The sequence below is a fragment of the Pinus tabuliformis genome, chromosome 9 (assembly GCF_031772625.1).
Source record: "Pinus tabuliformis cultivar Carrire ecotype Pingquan chromosome 9, CPIR1, whole genome shotgun sequence".
NCBI lineage: Eukaryota > Viridiplantae > Streptophyta > Pinopsida > Pinales > Pinaceae > Pinus > Pinus tabuliformis.
The window spans coordinates 1,877,172,440-1,877,186,703 of NC_142307.1; the positions used below are offsets into that span (position 1 = coordinate 1,877,172,440).

The window sequence follows — 14,264 nt, forward strand, 5'->3', positions numbered from 1 at the left end:
GGTAGAAGAGGAAGACCTGTTGCAAATGCTGAAGTGATGGAAGCTATGAAACAGATGGAAGCTAGATTAGAAGCAATGGAAACAGGGAGAGATGCAGATGCTGGAGATATCAGAGAGCTTGAAGGTGAAGCTGTAGAAGAGGAGGAACCTGTAGAAGTTACTCCTGAGATGAGATTTTTTAATTAAGTGTTGAGATCCACATCTAGACCCAGAACTGAGGTTTTAATTTATGTAGGAGGATTAAATCCCGAGGAGCTGATAGACTAAACTAATGACATGGAGAAATTCTTTGATTATGAAGAAACAGAGGATGAAAAGAAGGTGAAGTTTGTTGTCACAAAGTTGAAAGGACATGCAGCACTTTGGTGGGATGGAGTGCTAGAAAAAAGAAGAAGACTTGGCAAACAACCAATTAAGAATTGGAACAGGATGGTGGCAAAACTGAAAAGTAAGTTTCTGCCAAGTGACTATCAGCAAACATTATTTAGACATACGCAGAATCTTAGACAGAGGTCTATGACAATAAAGGAATACACAGAGGAATTCTACAAAGTGAGTATAAGAGCAGGACAAATCCAAGATACATATGAGAAGGTTGTTAGATATGTGAATGGTCTTAGAATGGACATTCAAGATGAGATAAGTGTACTGTCTCCTAAAACAGTAGAATAAGCTTATTATATGGTGTTGGGGGATGAAGAAAAACTCATGAGGAAGCAGTCTGGCAGAAATAGAGGTACTTTCTAAGGAAGGGGAAGACAAGGTGGTAGAGGAAGATCTACAGCACTTGGAGATGGAGCTATTAGAAGCTCAAGTAAGCATGCACCCACAGGAGGTGATGCAAGTGGCGGAGGGAGTTTTTCCAGAGGATGAGGAGGCAGAGGTAGAGGAAGAGAAGTTAGATGTCAAATATGTAACAAGCTGGGACATAGAGCTTATGAGTGCCTAGAAAATGCAGGAACACCTCAGAGAAATGTAATTGTTGCTCATATTGAAGAGGAATCAACAACGATGACAGAAGAAGAAAATGTACCAGAGAAAGGAGAATCTTTGGTAGTTAACAAAGTATTGCTAAAGCTAGCAAAAGAAGTTGTTGCACCAACACAAAGGAATACTTTGTTTAGGACTGTGTGGAAGGTTCAAGGAAAATGCTATCAGATGATAATTGATAGTGGCAAAACTGATAATTTGGTCTCTAGAGAAGTGGTGGATATGTTGAAATTGAGGACAAAGAAACATCCAACACCTTACAAGGTGTCAGGGCTACAAAAGGGACATCAGTTGTTAGTAAATGAACAATGTGAAGTGGATTTGCAGTTGGGAAAGTATAAAGATAAAATTTTGTGTGATGTAATGCCTATGGATGTGTGTCATATATTGTTGGGTAGACCATGGCAGTATGACAGAGGAGCTATGCATGATGGAAAGAAGAACACCTACAAATTCAGCAAAGATGGTGTCAATCATACATTGCTGCCAATAGAAGAAGAAGATACATCGAAGAAACATGAACCAAAGACCCTTTTCTGAGTGGAAGGGAGTACTTGCAGTAGATGGAAGAAAATGAGGTGAATTTTGCGTTGGTTTGCAAACCTAAGGTAATAATTACTTCCACAAAAGTTTCCGTTTTACCAATTGAAATTCAAGAGATGCTGGACAGTTATTGTGATATCATTGTAGATGATTTTCCTAATGAGTTACCACCCATTAGAAAAAGCAGTCATCACATATATTTGATTCCAGGAGCAAATCTACCAAATAAAGAAGCTTACAGGATGACTCCCAAAGAGAATGAAGAAATCAAAAAACAGGTTCAGGAACTGTTAGACAAGGGACTGGTTAGAGAGAGTTTGAGTCCTTGCGCAGTGCCAACAGTGTTGAGCCCAAAGAAGGATGGAGGCTGGAGAATGTGAACTGACTCGAGAGAAATCAATAAGATAACAATCAAGTACACATTTCCTTTACCTAGAATCGAAGATTTGATGGATTGTTTAAGTGGACCTAGATATTTTACAAAGTTAGATTTAAAAAGTGGTTATCATCAAACCAGAATTAGAGGGGGAGATGAGTGGAAAACTGCTTTTAAAACCAATGAAGGATTATATGAGTGGATAGTAATGCCTTTTGGATTGTCGAATGCCCCTAGTATGTTCATGAGGCTTATGAATGAAGTTCTGAAGGAATTTATTGGTAAATTTGTAATAGTATATCTGGACGATTTATTAGTTTACAACAGATCTAAGGAGGAACATGTGAGACATCTGAATTATGTCTTACAGAGGCTACACCAAGAAAAATTACTATTAAATTTGAAGAAATGTTCATTCATGAAGGAGGAGTTGGTGTATTTGGGCTTTGTTTTTTCTGTTGAAGGGTTAATGATGGATCCAGAGAAGATCAAGGCTATCATGGAGTGGCCTTCACCAAAAAGTGTCTTGGAGTTAATATGTTTTCATGGTCTTGCTAGTTTTTACAGGAAATTCATAAGGAATTTTAGTAAGATTAATGCTTCAATTATTGACACAATAAAGAAGGAAAGACAACCATTTAAATGGATTGCTTAAGCAGAAAAGAAATTCCAGCTGTTGAAGAGAAAGATTACTGAGAAACCTATTTTGATTTTTCCTAATTTTAATAAACATTTTCAAGTGAAGTGTGATGCTAGTGGAGAAGCCATTGGAGTTGTTTTGAGTCAGGAGGACAAGCCTTTTTCTTATTTCAGTGAGAAACTGAATGAATCAAAGAAGAAATATTCTTCTTATGATAAAAATTTTTATGCAGTGGTGCAGTCTTTGAAGAAGTGGAGACATTACCTGATGTCCAAGGAGTTTATACTGTATTCAGATAACCATGCATTACAGTACATTATGAAACAACCAAAGCTTAACCAGAAGCATGCTAAATGGGTAGAATACCTGCAAAGTTTTAATTTGTATTAAAACATATAACTGGTCAATCGAACAAAGCAGCAGATGACTTAAGTAGAAAAAGCATTTTAGTTCAAGAAAGTCAAATGTTGTGGTTGACAGATTTTAAAAAATGGCACATTTTATTCCATGTTATAAAACCAGTGATGCTACTCACATTGCTAATCTGTTTTTTAAAGAGATTGTAAGATTGCATGGGTTACCTAAGAGTATTGTTTCATACAAAGACTCCAAATTTGTTGGACATTTTTGGAGGAGATTGTGGAAGAAGCTTGGAACTAAACTGAGTTTTAGTTCTGCTTATCATCCTCAGATGGATGGACAGACTGAAGTTGTAAACAGAAGCTTGGGTAATCTTTTGAGAAGTCTTACAGGTGAACATCCAAAACAATGGGATCAAGTATTGGCACAGGCTGAATATGCATATAATGACTCTCCTAATAGGAGTATAGGGCAGAGTCCATTCCATATAGTTTATGGAATGCACCCAAGGGGAGTGTCTGAATTAAGAAATCTAGGAAAAGATGGGATGAGAAGTGCTGAAGGGGAAGATTTTGCTTCGGAGATGCAGGAAATACATGAACCGGTAAAACAATAGTTATAGGACAACAACATAAAGTACAAGAGCAGAGAAGACTTGAGGAGAAGAGAAGTTAACTTTGAAGTTGGAGATTTGGTTTTAGCCCACCTAAGGAAGGAAAGATTTCCAAAAAGAGAGTATAACAAATTAAAGTTCAAGAAAATTGGACCATGCAGAGTATTGAGGAAATTTTCTACAAATGCATATGAAATTGAATTACCCCCTGATATTGGAATATCTCCAATTTTCAATGTTGCTGATTTGTACAGGTATGAAGGTGAAAATGCAGATGACATAGCAGAAGACCAAGAGAAACAAGAAATTGATTGGGTAAAACAGTTACCTACAGCAAAGGAATTGCAGCCAGAGAGGATTCTGGACAAGAAATTATTGAAGAAGACAAGGGGACAGGAGTATTTTCAGTATTTGGTCAAGTGGAAAGATCAACCAATTGTTGATGCTACTTGGGTGACAGATGCCATGCTACAAAAATTGGGCAGTTTTGTAGAAGAGCTCATGGACAAGAGCCCATGAAGAACTTTTTCCTCAGAAGTCTGATGCAAGAGCATGAGGCTTAAATGCAAAAGGCTTCGAACTTATTCCAAAAATACAAAAGAAGTTTACAAGCAGAGGAGTGGGGTCCTTTAGCTGTCAATTTACAAAGCTTTCTAGTTAGGATTTGAACTAGAATCTAGGATTTGGGTTATCATGTAATAAATTCAAGTAGTTAGATGTAGTGGAGATTCTCGAGGAGAATATTATGTAGATTAGATAGGATTAGTTAATTCAATCCTTTGATTTAGGATCTGTTTGTTAAATGAACCAGTACTTATGTAAGTTTTGGATCATTATAAGGGGATTTTGACTAGTTTGGCTTGTTTTTCCATATAAGATTTAGTTGCAGAAATTATATCTCTATGTATTTCCGTGTATATTTGGTCAATCCCGGAGGTGTTGCATCCCTCTGTAATATCACTGTGTATTATTGAAATTCTGAGGCTCCCAAGGCAGATGGTAGGGGTGAAAACCTCATTGAGACTTCCCTGCTGTCTTTCTGAAAATGTTTGAAATAAAAAAAGACCCTTGGGTGAAAACCTCTCTGAGGCACTCAAGGCAAATGGTAAGGGTGAAAACCTCACGGAGGTGCCCCTTCTGTCTTTCAAAAAAAAAAAAAAAAACAAAAGAAAGAAAAGATAAAAAAATGAACAAAGAAACAGGGAAAACAGGTTCAAGATTTGACAATTCATGTAGGTTGCAGGTATTCCATGCAGGAAAAGAGGTCCCTCAACTCAAGGACAAGGGTCCCTAATATGCTACCAGGTGACCTCACCAGCACTCCCTCCAGAAACACTCATCTCTTCCAAGGTCTGGGCATGATTTGATCACAGTTTAGCCTTCTACAGGAAGCTACAGGACTTTCTACAAAAAGTTCTATATTTCTACAGGAAACTTCCTGTAGAATCTTTGGATGGCCCAGGACCGACTGTGTGGGAGGATTTGAAGCCCGAGGTCCAATACGGAGGCATGCAAGCCAATGTTTTTCTCCGTCACCCACTGCTGTCACCTCCTTCTACCACCCCTGTTGCCATGCAATGGAAATACCTGCACAGTCAAATCAGAACGTTGGATTCTCATAAGAAACAATTCTCAAATGGAATAAAGTATGCAGAGGCCCCATGCGCTACTTATCAAAGCCATTTGAGGACCCTGCGACTGTGACCATGATGCCACCGTTTCCACCATTTCGGAATGCACCCGAGGAGGAGAAACGACTACAGGAATCCTGTAGCAGTTGATCCGGCTAGAGCGTACACCATGAAGGCACCTGCAACACATAGAGCGGGCACATGCACCATCCGCAGCCAGGTAACAAGTCTCGTAACCAGCAGCAGTCGGCAAGAAGGAACCCCCGTGCCTGTGCATGAAGCAGCAGCAAGCGGATCCGTCACCCTCGTCCTGAAGCCTGAAAATAACGTCGCGGCCGCACAGGTAAGTGCCTCACCCTTTTTCGTCAAATTACATGAACAATGCTCTAAAATGTGTGCGAGTATGAAAATGAATGGGTTGAGCCAGTCGGGTAGCCATTCAACTGGCCACCACGACCAGTCCGATGGTCTCGTCAGATTCGGAAAGTGTTGGTTGTGTCAAGCAAGACAGGAAATGGACACGTGGGAAGCGTCCAGTTCAGGAGAAGTGGCGATCTAACAGAAATGGCGGCAGTAGATATGCAGGGAATTATGCGGCGGTCAGGTAGACTTACAGTGGAATGATAATAGGTGACGTCGTCCAACGGTCCGGCAGGGACAGCTCACCCCCGCGCCACGAGTTCCGCAGCGATTCAAATCCAACGGCTAGATCATGTATGGCACTCCACTCATTTATCATCAACCGCTTTGCAATCGAGTAAGCGTCCGAAATTCCCTAAAGCCTATTACTCCGAGTCCTCGGCTTGTTCAAACATCTGGTGGCTGCACAGAAGGCCCAGAACCACTAACGCGCTCTCCAGAACCCGTGCGCGACTTCTACAGGAAGCTGCGCTACAGGAAGCTCACCACTACGGAGGAAATCAATCTATTCACGTCAAAGGTGGCGAATTGGAAGAGGTAAGCCTAAACCTGATCCTCCCATGAAATTGGTTTGAAGGGTGGGGAAGTCGACGTCCTAAAAAAGTAGAACTACAGTTTGCGAATAAATTTGCAAGCGTCGTCTTCCTTCTGCATGAGAATTGTCGTCGTAGTGTATATGCAGGGTTTTCTACAGGATTTGGTTCGTAATTGAGCCCCTGTCAAGGCTCACCTGTAGATAGCCGAGAATTCACGAACTATGTGCTTGACAGAGGTGTAATTCTGCGCTCTGTCTAAGGAAATCCCAAAGGCTCATCTTTTGATACGTGCCAGCCACCTCTGGCTAACACAACAAGCTTTCACCATGTCGGGTGGTTTCATTAGGAAAGAACCGACAGACTCAAAGAAGCTACGGGAAAACCCTGAGGTGGTAGACCTATTTTCTCATGCACGATGGGTGTCGTTCTGCGACAAGCTTCAAGGTTACAATGACGAGGTGGCAGAGGAATTCCTGCGAGCTTTGAATCCAAAATCAAAAATGTTGGCCGTTGTCAATTTCAGGGGTTTGAATCTCAGACTCACCCCATAGTTCATCAGCAGAGTCACTGATCTCCCGATGTGGGTACCGTGGGATAAGGAGGAGAGAAAACTAGGCCAGAAGGCTAAGAAGGAGTTCTTTCTACCGGAGGAGCAATTCTCAGAGGATAAGAACGGGGTTCGCAGAGCTAGCCTACAGCCGCTCTGGAGTGAGGTCAGCCTCCAAATTATGAAATATATCACGTGCGAAGGACGATTTAGCATCGTATATGGGTACCATTTCCGGCTGCTCACAGAACTTACGCACCAAATGGACCTACCTTCAGAAAAAAAGCTAAGTATTCCTTACTTCCTCGTGCAGTCCATGACTGAATGTGCCACCAAATTACGAGAGGGCACGCCAGACAAGGTAGCCCATCATGGGCTCATTAAGCCCCTCGTGGAGGATTCACTCCACATGTACACCGTCCCTCTCTCAAAATGTTGGCCGAGGAGCTCACCTCCTCTAGCAGTGAGGCGAAGGAACCAATACAAACAGAGAAGAAAGGAAAAGGCCAAGAAACCATGGCCAAAGCACCAAAGAAAGAACAAAAGGGGAAACAAGAGAAACACCAGGTTGCCGAAACAGAGGATGACAAACCCACACTGACACCCAAGGAGAAAAGGTTACAGAGTAGGGTGGAAAGGACTGAACAAGTCCACGTCAGTGAAGTCACCTCGAAGGCAGCCTCAGCAAAGTCAAAAGACAAAGCACCCTCAGCCAAACAGGCTAAAACGGTGCCACCTGTTTCTACAGGAAAATCAAAAACGGCTTCTACAGGAAGCCATAAATCAGCCGCTACAGGGCTTTCTACAGGAAGTCCTGAGAAAGGAAAATAGAAGGAGAAGATAGCCGAAATCCTTGCAAGGGAGGTAGCAGCCGTGCTGGCCACCCTTAGTACCCCTCCCAAGCCGAAGGAAAAACGAAAGAGGGAGATCCCTCTGTATTTCAAAGTCAGGAGAAGTGTGAGAAGCAAAACAGGTAGGCCCCAACCTCCATCGAACAGCCCAATTACCATAGAAGACACCCCTACCTCGCCAAGGGAGAGGTCCCCCTCAAAAATATCAGTCACGTATGAGCGGGGGAGCTCGAAGACAACTGCCTGGAAGGAGAGAATGGACAGGTTGGCTTCAAAAACCCCGCTACAGGATGTTGAGGCTGTTCTATAGGAAACATTGGCCAGGCTCAAGGAGACCGAAAGAATGGAGGGAGAGGCAGCCACATCACCACTTAGGGAAGACGGAGTAGAGCCACCGAGGGAAGAAGAGGTAGAGCATATTCCGGAACCTAGTCCCCAGCCAAGCTTGAGCTCGTATTATAACTTTTTGGAGGCTGGAAAAATTATTCCACAGAAATTCACAGTGTCGCTTTTCATTGCGTTGGAGGAAGAAAGAGTGAGAACCCACACATGGATGAAGATAGCTAAATCTAAAGGAGTGGCAGATATAGGCCCCTTGGAGGAACAACTCAAGGAGGCACGAAGAGAATTAGCTATGGCCAAACATGTGGGAAACTGCCAACGGGTATTCCTACAGGAAGAGAATGAGAAACTCAAACTGCAGCTACAGGAACAGAGGAAAGAAAGGGGCACATCATCAGGGGACACTACAGCAGAACCTCAAGGCAAAGAAGGACTGCAAGTTGGTCTTGGGAAGCTAACCTCGCATCTACAGGAAAGGGAACTACAAGCGAAAATCGAGATACAAGCTCTCAAACAGCAGTTGCAGCAAAAAGAGGCACAACTGGCCTACATGGCCAGTTGGGCCATGGATGCTCTACAATGTAGACAACCGGCCAAATCTTATGGCCTATACCTATGGGACCAGTGGCTGCAATTCCAAATTAATGCATTGGCACAGAGGGGTATCTCCCAAATCCAAGACCCCCAGCAGTTCACAGAGTTATGCAACAACAGTTCATCAGAGGACAAGGCCAAGCTATCAGAGTTCTATCTCCATAATTTGTCCCTTCCTAATGTGACTTCATGGGATCCCAACACAGTCGTAGGAGATATGAAGTTGATGGCATTTGCCTCATGGTTGAACCATGAAGAAAAGAGAGCAGCAGAGGTCTAAGAGGTCATGAACCGAGAGTTACATGAGCTACTGCTGATTAGAGTAGAGCCAGTGGATCCCACTACCTTGATATCGACCCACCAACACTTAGCCGCCAACCCTCAAGCTTTATTGAAATACATGGATCAGCAGGCTCAGGCTATAGCACATTTCGAGGATATGGAGCGACTATTAGGGGACAATTGTGTTCATGCTTGCAACCGCCGATGGAACACATTGTCCCACAGCCTCAAAATCAGGGAATATCACACTCCAACTCGAGTGAGGGAAGCTCTAGTACAGGTCCCCCTCTACAAGAAGTCCATATAGAACCTCCAATCCAGCTGGATTGGCCTCAAGCTAAGCCCACCTTTTCTTTCAGGATTGATGGAAGGCAGCACAGAAAAAGAAGAGCATAAGCAGTGGCAAGAGGTGGAAAGGAAGGTAGGGTTCCATGCCAGTGAGGAGGATACTACTTCAGAAGCCTGGGATGTGAGAGTGGCGGTGAAAGCAATGAAGGACGAGGAGCTGGATTAGTTGCTCAGGGATGAGCAATCATTTTAGCTGGGGGGTGATGATGAGCCCCAAATTTGGTAACATTTTGGGCTCATTTCGCCTAACCACCCTTGCTCAATCCTTCATTTTCCATAACTTATGCATCATTTTTTAGTATGTTTATGTCATTTGTATGAATAAGGGCAGTCACTATTCCTAGGTGGCTAACACGTGCTCATTTCAGGTTTTTTGACACATCTTGGAGCAAAACCGAGCAGATAAGGGCTAGGAGAACGCCAAGATGGGGTTGAGGATTCGTAGGAGGGTTGTCCACGGCATTAAATAGCCTTCCTTGGGATCTTCACCCCCAACTCTGAGCTCCAAAAGCCACCACAACCGGATCTAGAAGGTAGCCAAACAGATTTTGTGGAAGCAGCTGTTCACTCCCAGTTTGGTCAGCCAAGTCCCATAGATTTAGGAGGCCAGCTTGGGGCCTCGTGATGTATAAATGATAAGGCTTCAGCCTTCGAAAAGGACTTTTTGAAAAATTGTTGCACATTCTGCACTACGAGCTGCCAGCTCTGTTTTTGCTCTTTTGTAGCCATCATTGGCATACCTCTTGACTTATGATTATTATTTTTTAATGAGAAGCATTCAGATTTGATCTCAGCTCTGAGTTTCTAGAGGAGCCATAGCTCTCGGGGTTGGGCCCAACCTGAGAGCCTAGGGCCTCCTTCTTTTGTATTGATATCTTTTCTTTCAGCAATATGGTTTTCTTTACATGCATTTGAAACGCAGTTTGTTGAGTTAGATTTCGTGGTGTGGTTAAGTAGGTCATTGTTAGAAGATAGAGTTGCTTCAGATTTCTAGAATAGAGTAAAGAGATTAGAATTGATAAGAGTTCCAGAAAAGGGTTGCCTGCACTCTCATTTTCACCTCTTTCTAGGGGCTGGAATTGCAGACAGTGCTACCCAACAAAAACACTAGTTTGCGTACTCATGCAATCTTTGGTGCAATGTTTTCATTTGTAAAAGTTATCCATGCGCTCAGACCTCTTGGAATGTTTCTTTGCTTCAGTACCATACATGGTTCTCTTTAGAAATAACGTTGTTGTTCATTGGTTTCATTAACAGTTAGGATATATTAGTAATATTTTGATTATGTGTAGGACGTGGATGATTTGGTTCAGTTTACACTGTGCAGTGCATCTCCATCACTCTCTCGTCCATCTAAGCTTCGTCCAGGCCAACTTCTCATCTCCAAATTAGACCCCTCGTCTCACAACTACTCTACTGCCCACGTCACCCTACCTTTTTGGCCTTCCATTCCCGGTTGCCCTCTTTAAGACAAGCTAGCTTTCCACACCCTCTCATCACCTCATCTCTCTGTCACTAAGTCATTACAAACCCCTCTCCTACCTCCCTATCCATCCATGCAGCCTCTTCCACTCACCCATCATCCAAAATCCAATCGTAGAACATCCTGTAGGAATTGCTGAACATCCTGTAGAAATTCTGAAACATCCTGTAGAACCCCTGCAAACTTCCTGTAGAGGCTCATAAACGCGGTTTCTTGGCAGCCAAACTTTGTGAAACTCTCTGGAAGGATGTTAGGGACTCCTTAGACCCTCTCTGAACCTTCCCGACCTCTTCCAAGCATTTCTCCTCCATGATCCGCCTCTGCACAGTAAAAAGCCAGTTAAAAGCACATGCATGATAATTCTAAATAACTTATTCAAAAATACAAAAAGATGTTTTCTTTAGGTAGAAGTAGTCTAGACACATGCATCTTACCTTCATAGAAGTAATGGCATCTCTTTCAGTAGTTTGCATCCCCATCTTTGCATCAGTAGGACTAGCTGGTAGAATTAGGGTTTCCTAGGGTTTGCGTTTCTTGTTGGCTTTCAGTTTCTTTCTGCAAGTAGATTAGATTCCTTTGAGTTAGCTTTCATCCATCAGTTAAAAATCTTCTTCTAAGAGCTCATAGAAGTTGGCTTAAGCCCCTAGCGGACTTGTGCAAGCTGACCAAGTGACAGCTACGGCAAGAGCTAGTACTTGTGCATACAGCACCGTCGCTTCCAAGTTTGTTACGAACTACCGGGTTGATAAAATTAAAGAAGGAAGTTCCAGGAGTTGTAGCATTATTGCTGCAATACTGGAGCCCACCATCTTTTTGGCGCCGTTGCCGGGGAAGCGTCAGAGTATTGGTGATTGTTGCTTTTCTTCTATTTTCCTACTCTCGCCTTCTGCTAAGTAGTTTATTTCATTTCCATTCTGCAATTTCCTTTCCGCAAAAGTAGCATAGACATTTCCTGCTTTCATAGATTAACATTTCAATTCCGCAATTTCATTTTTGCAAGTGTAGATTAGCATTTCAATTCCGCAAGCGTAGCCTAGCATTTCATTCCTGCAATTTCATTTGAGAAAAATAGATTAGTTCTTTCATGCTTTCATTTCAATTCCACATTTCCATTTCAGCAAGATAGTTAGTTGCAGTTCAATCTGCTTTAGTTTTGCAGGTACCAGAAAAAAGAACAAAAGAAATCAAAATTCTTTTCATTTCATGCCTCGTATAAACCGAGATAAAACAGGCAAATTCTTACCCAACACCCCCACCACGTCACTGAGTCACCCTTCTCTCTTCTTTGGTGACAGTGATCCAGAAGAACCTATAGGCGAGCCTCCTGAGATATACGAAGATCCTATAACAGAAGAAGAGTTAGAGGCCACTCCATCTGAAGCCATGGCTGACAATAGGGGAGAAGATGAGAGAATAGAAGGTGCCTTCCCCATCCGAGAGACCAATGGAGACATGAAAATGAAGAACATAAGCCCCTCCGCTTTACCTCACTTCCATGGACTGACTACTGAAGACCTTGATACCTTCCTGTTTGAGTTTGTCATCCTTTGTCAAACCTATGACTATACCGAAGATGAGAAAAAACTGAAACTCTTCCCCTCTACCCTTAAGGATGCAGCATTACGCTGGTTCATGGGCTTACCTGGGAATAGTATCACCACTTGGGCCCAGATGCAGCAAGCTTTCAATACCAAATACCAGGACTACTGTAGGTCCAAGGAAGCCAAGGGAGAAATCCTTCGGATGACCATGGGGAATGATGAGTCCTTAGAAGATTACGAGGAAAGGTTCCAACTTAGCTATAAACGGGCCAGGTGCACACTTGACCCTGAATCTCTCAAGTTGGTCCTGCTCCGAGGAGTCCCTGAAGACCTCTTAGATACCCTTCACATGCTAGCTAGAGGAGATATTTACCAACTATCTTATGAGGATATAAAGACTGTGTTTAGAAACCACTCTAGGGCAGCCTGGAAAAGAGGTAGAGGAAACCTCCTCTCAGCTAGTATTCCTTTCTCCAAACATGAGTTTGCAAATCAATTAGAGGAACTCAAGAGTGAGGTGAGACAGACCATTGCCATGCAACTTGATACATTCCGAATCCAGCATAAGAAAGAGGAAGCTGAGACGGCTTTGGCTATCTTCTACCCTAGGTGTACAAGGAAGCACCCTAAGAACGAGTGCCCATTACATTCGGTTGAGGTATGTTTTGTTTGTGAGGAGGACCACCCCACAAACCAATGTCCAACCTTACCTGGGCTTAAAGCCATGTACCAAGGGACAGAAGCGCCCACTGAACCTCTCTATTTCCTCAACCAAAGGAGGCCACATGGACCTAGACCTTACCAGCAGGGGATGCAAGGGACTCCCCAAGCTTATTATAGCCCCAACCAATCTGCTCCTATGCCTTCCTGGGGTCCCCCTGCTCATCCTTCCTAGTCTATGCCTCCTCTATGGTCTTACCCGCCTCAGTACCATACTCAGCCCACTACTCATTCGTTTCACTCACATGCCCAGCCACAGCCTCAGTGGAATGCACCTCAACCAGGGTGGAGGCCCCAGTACAATACTCCTCCCGCCATTTTGCCTCCACCAGCAACTCAACCACAACCATTACCTCCTGCTCCTCCAAGGCAACCCCAAATGCCTGCTCAACTGAACCTGATTCCCAACAACCGACAGGCCCAACAGGTATATACTGGGGAAACATCATGCCCTACCTATGCTATGGAGATCCAGGAGATCAACCTGCGATCTGGAAAGACTCTTCCAGATCGCCAACCTCCTCCCCCAGAGGACGAGGAAGATAAACAGGAAAGTGAACCAAAAGCCATTCCACCCTTTCCTGAGAGACTAACGGCCACCACACAACCCAACCCAGAGGAGGATGAGCTTCTGGGAGAAATCAAACAGTTGTGTGTGAGAATACCACTTCTCCAAGTCATCAAAGATGTACCGATATACAACAAACTGGTTAAGGAAAAGTGTTTCAGACACCCAGGCAGGCGAAAAAGAGACGCTTCAACCATCAATGTCATAGGACAACTGTCTGATCTTATGTTGGGGCAAGTAATCTGCCTAAAGTATTTGGATCCTGGGAGTCCTGTAGTTGATGTCCACATCAATGGCACCATCATACCACACACATTGATTGATCTGGGGGCTGCCATTAATGTGATGACCAGAGATACCATGCTCAAACTCAACCTTCAGGGTTCCTTGAGAAAGACCTCGACAGTCCTACAACTAGCAGATCGCTCCACCGTGACTCCCGAAGGGATTGTAGAGGATGTCTTGGTCTCTGTTGACTCTTGGGAGTACCCTGCAGACTTCTTGGTTCTGCAACCAAAGGCAAAGCTTAATGGATACCCCCTTATTTTGGGAAGGCCTTGGTTAGCCAATGCAAATGCTTACATAAGCTGTCGTGCAGGAAACATGACAATCAAAAATGGTCCTATGTCCAAGCAGCTAGTCTTGTACCCTCCTGCCCAACCCTTATTAGAGCGTGACTTACCGCTTTGGTTGGAGAAGAGAAGAGGATGAGTGTACTCAGCACCCTTGTGTACCTAGACAACACTAGGGAGGCCCCCCGACCGAGGATGATTGATTGAGAGACCTTGATTCAGAATCCACCCTCACCATGCATTGTCCTTAGAGGAATTGGTGGAGGATGCCCAAGCCAGCACACTTAGTGGACCTTTATGTGACCAA

General features: G+C 43.6%; 1 pseudogene; it reads left to right on the plus strand.

Moving 5' to 3' along the window:
* The first annotated feature begins 36 nt into the window (after positions 1-36).
* Positions 37-14,264, plus strand: part of LOC149156393 (boron transporter 1-like) — a 27,891-nt pseudogene continuing 13,663 nt past the window's right edge.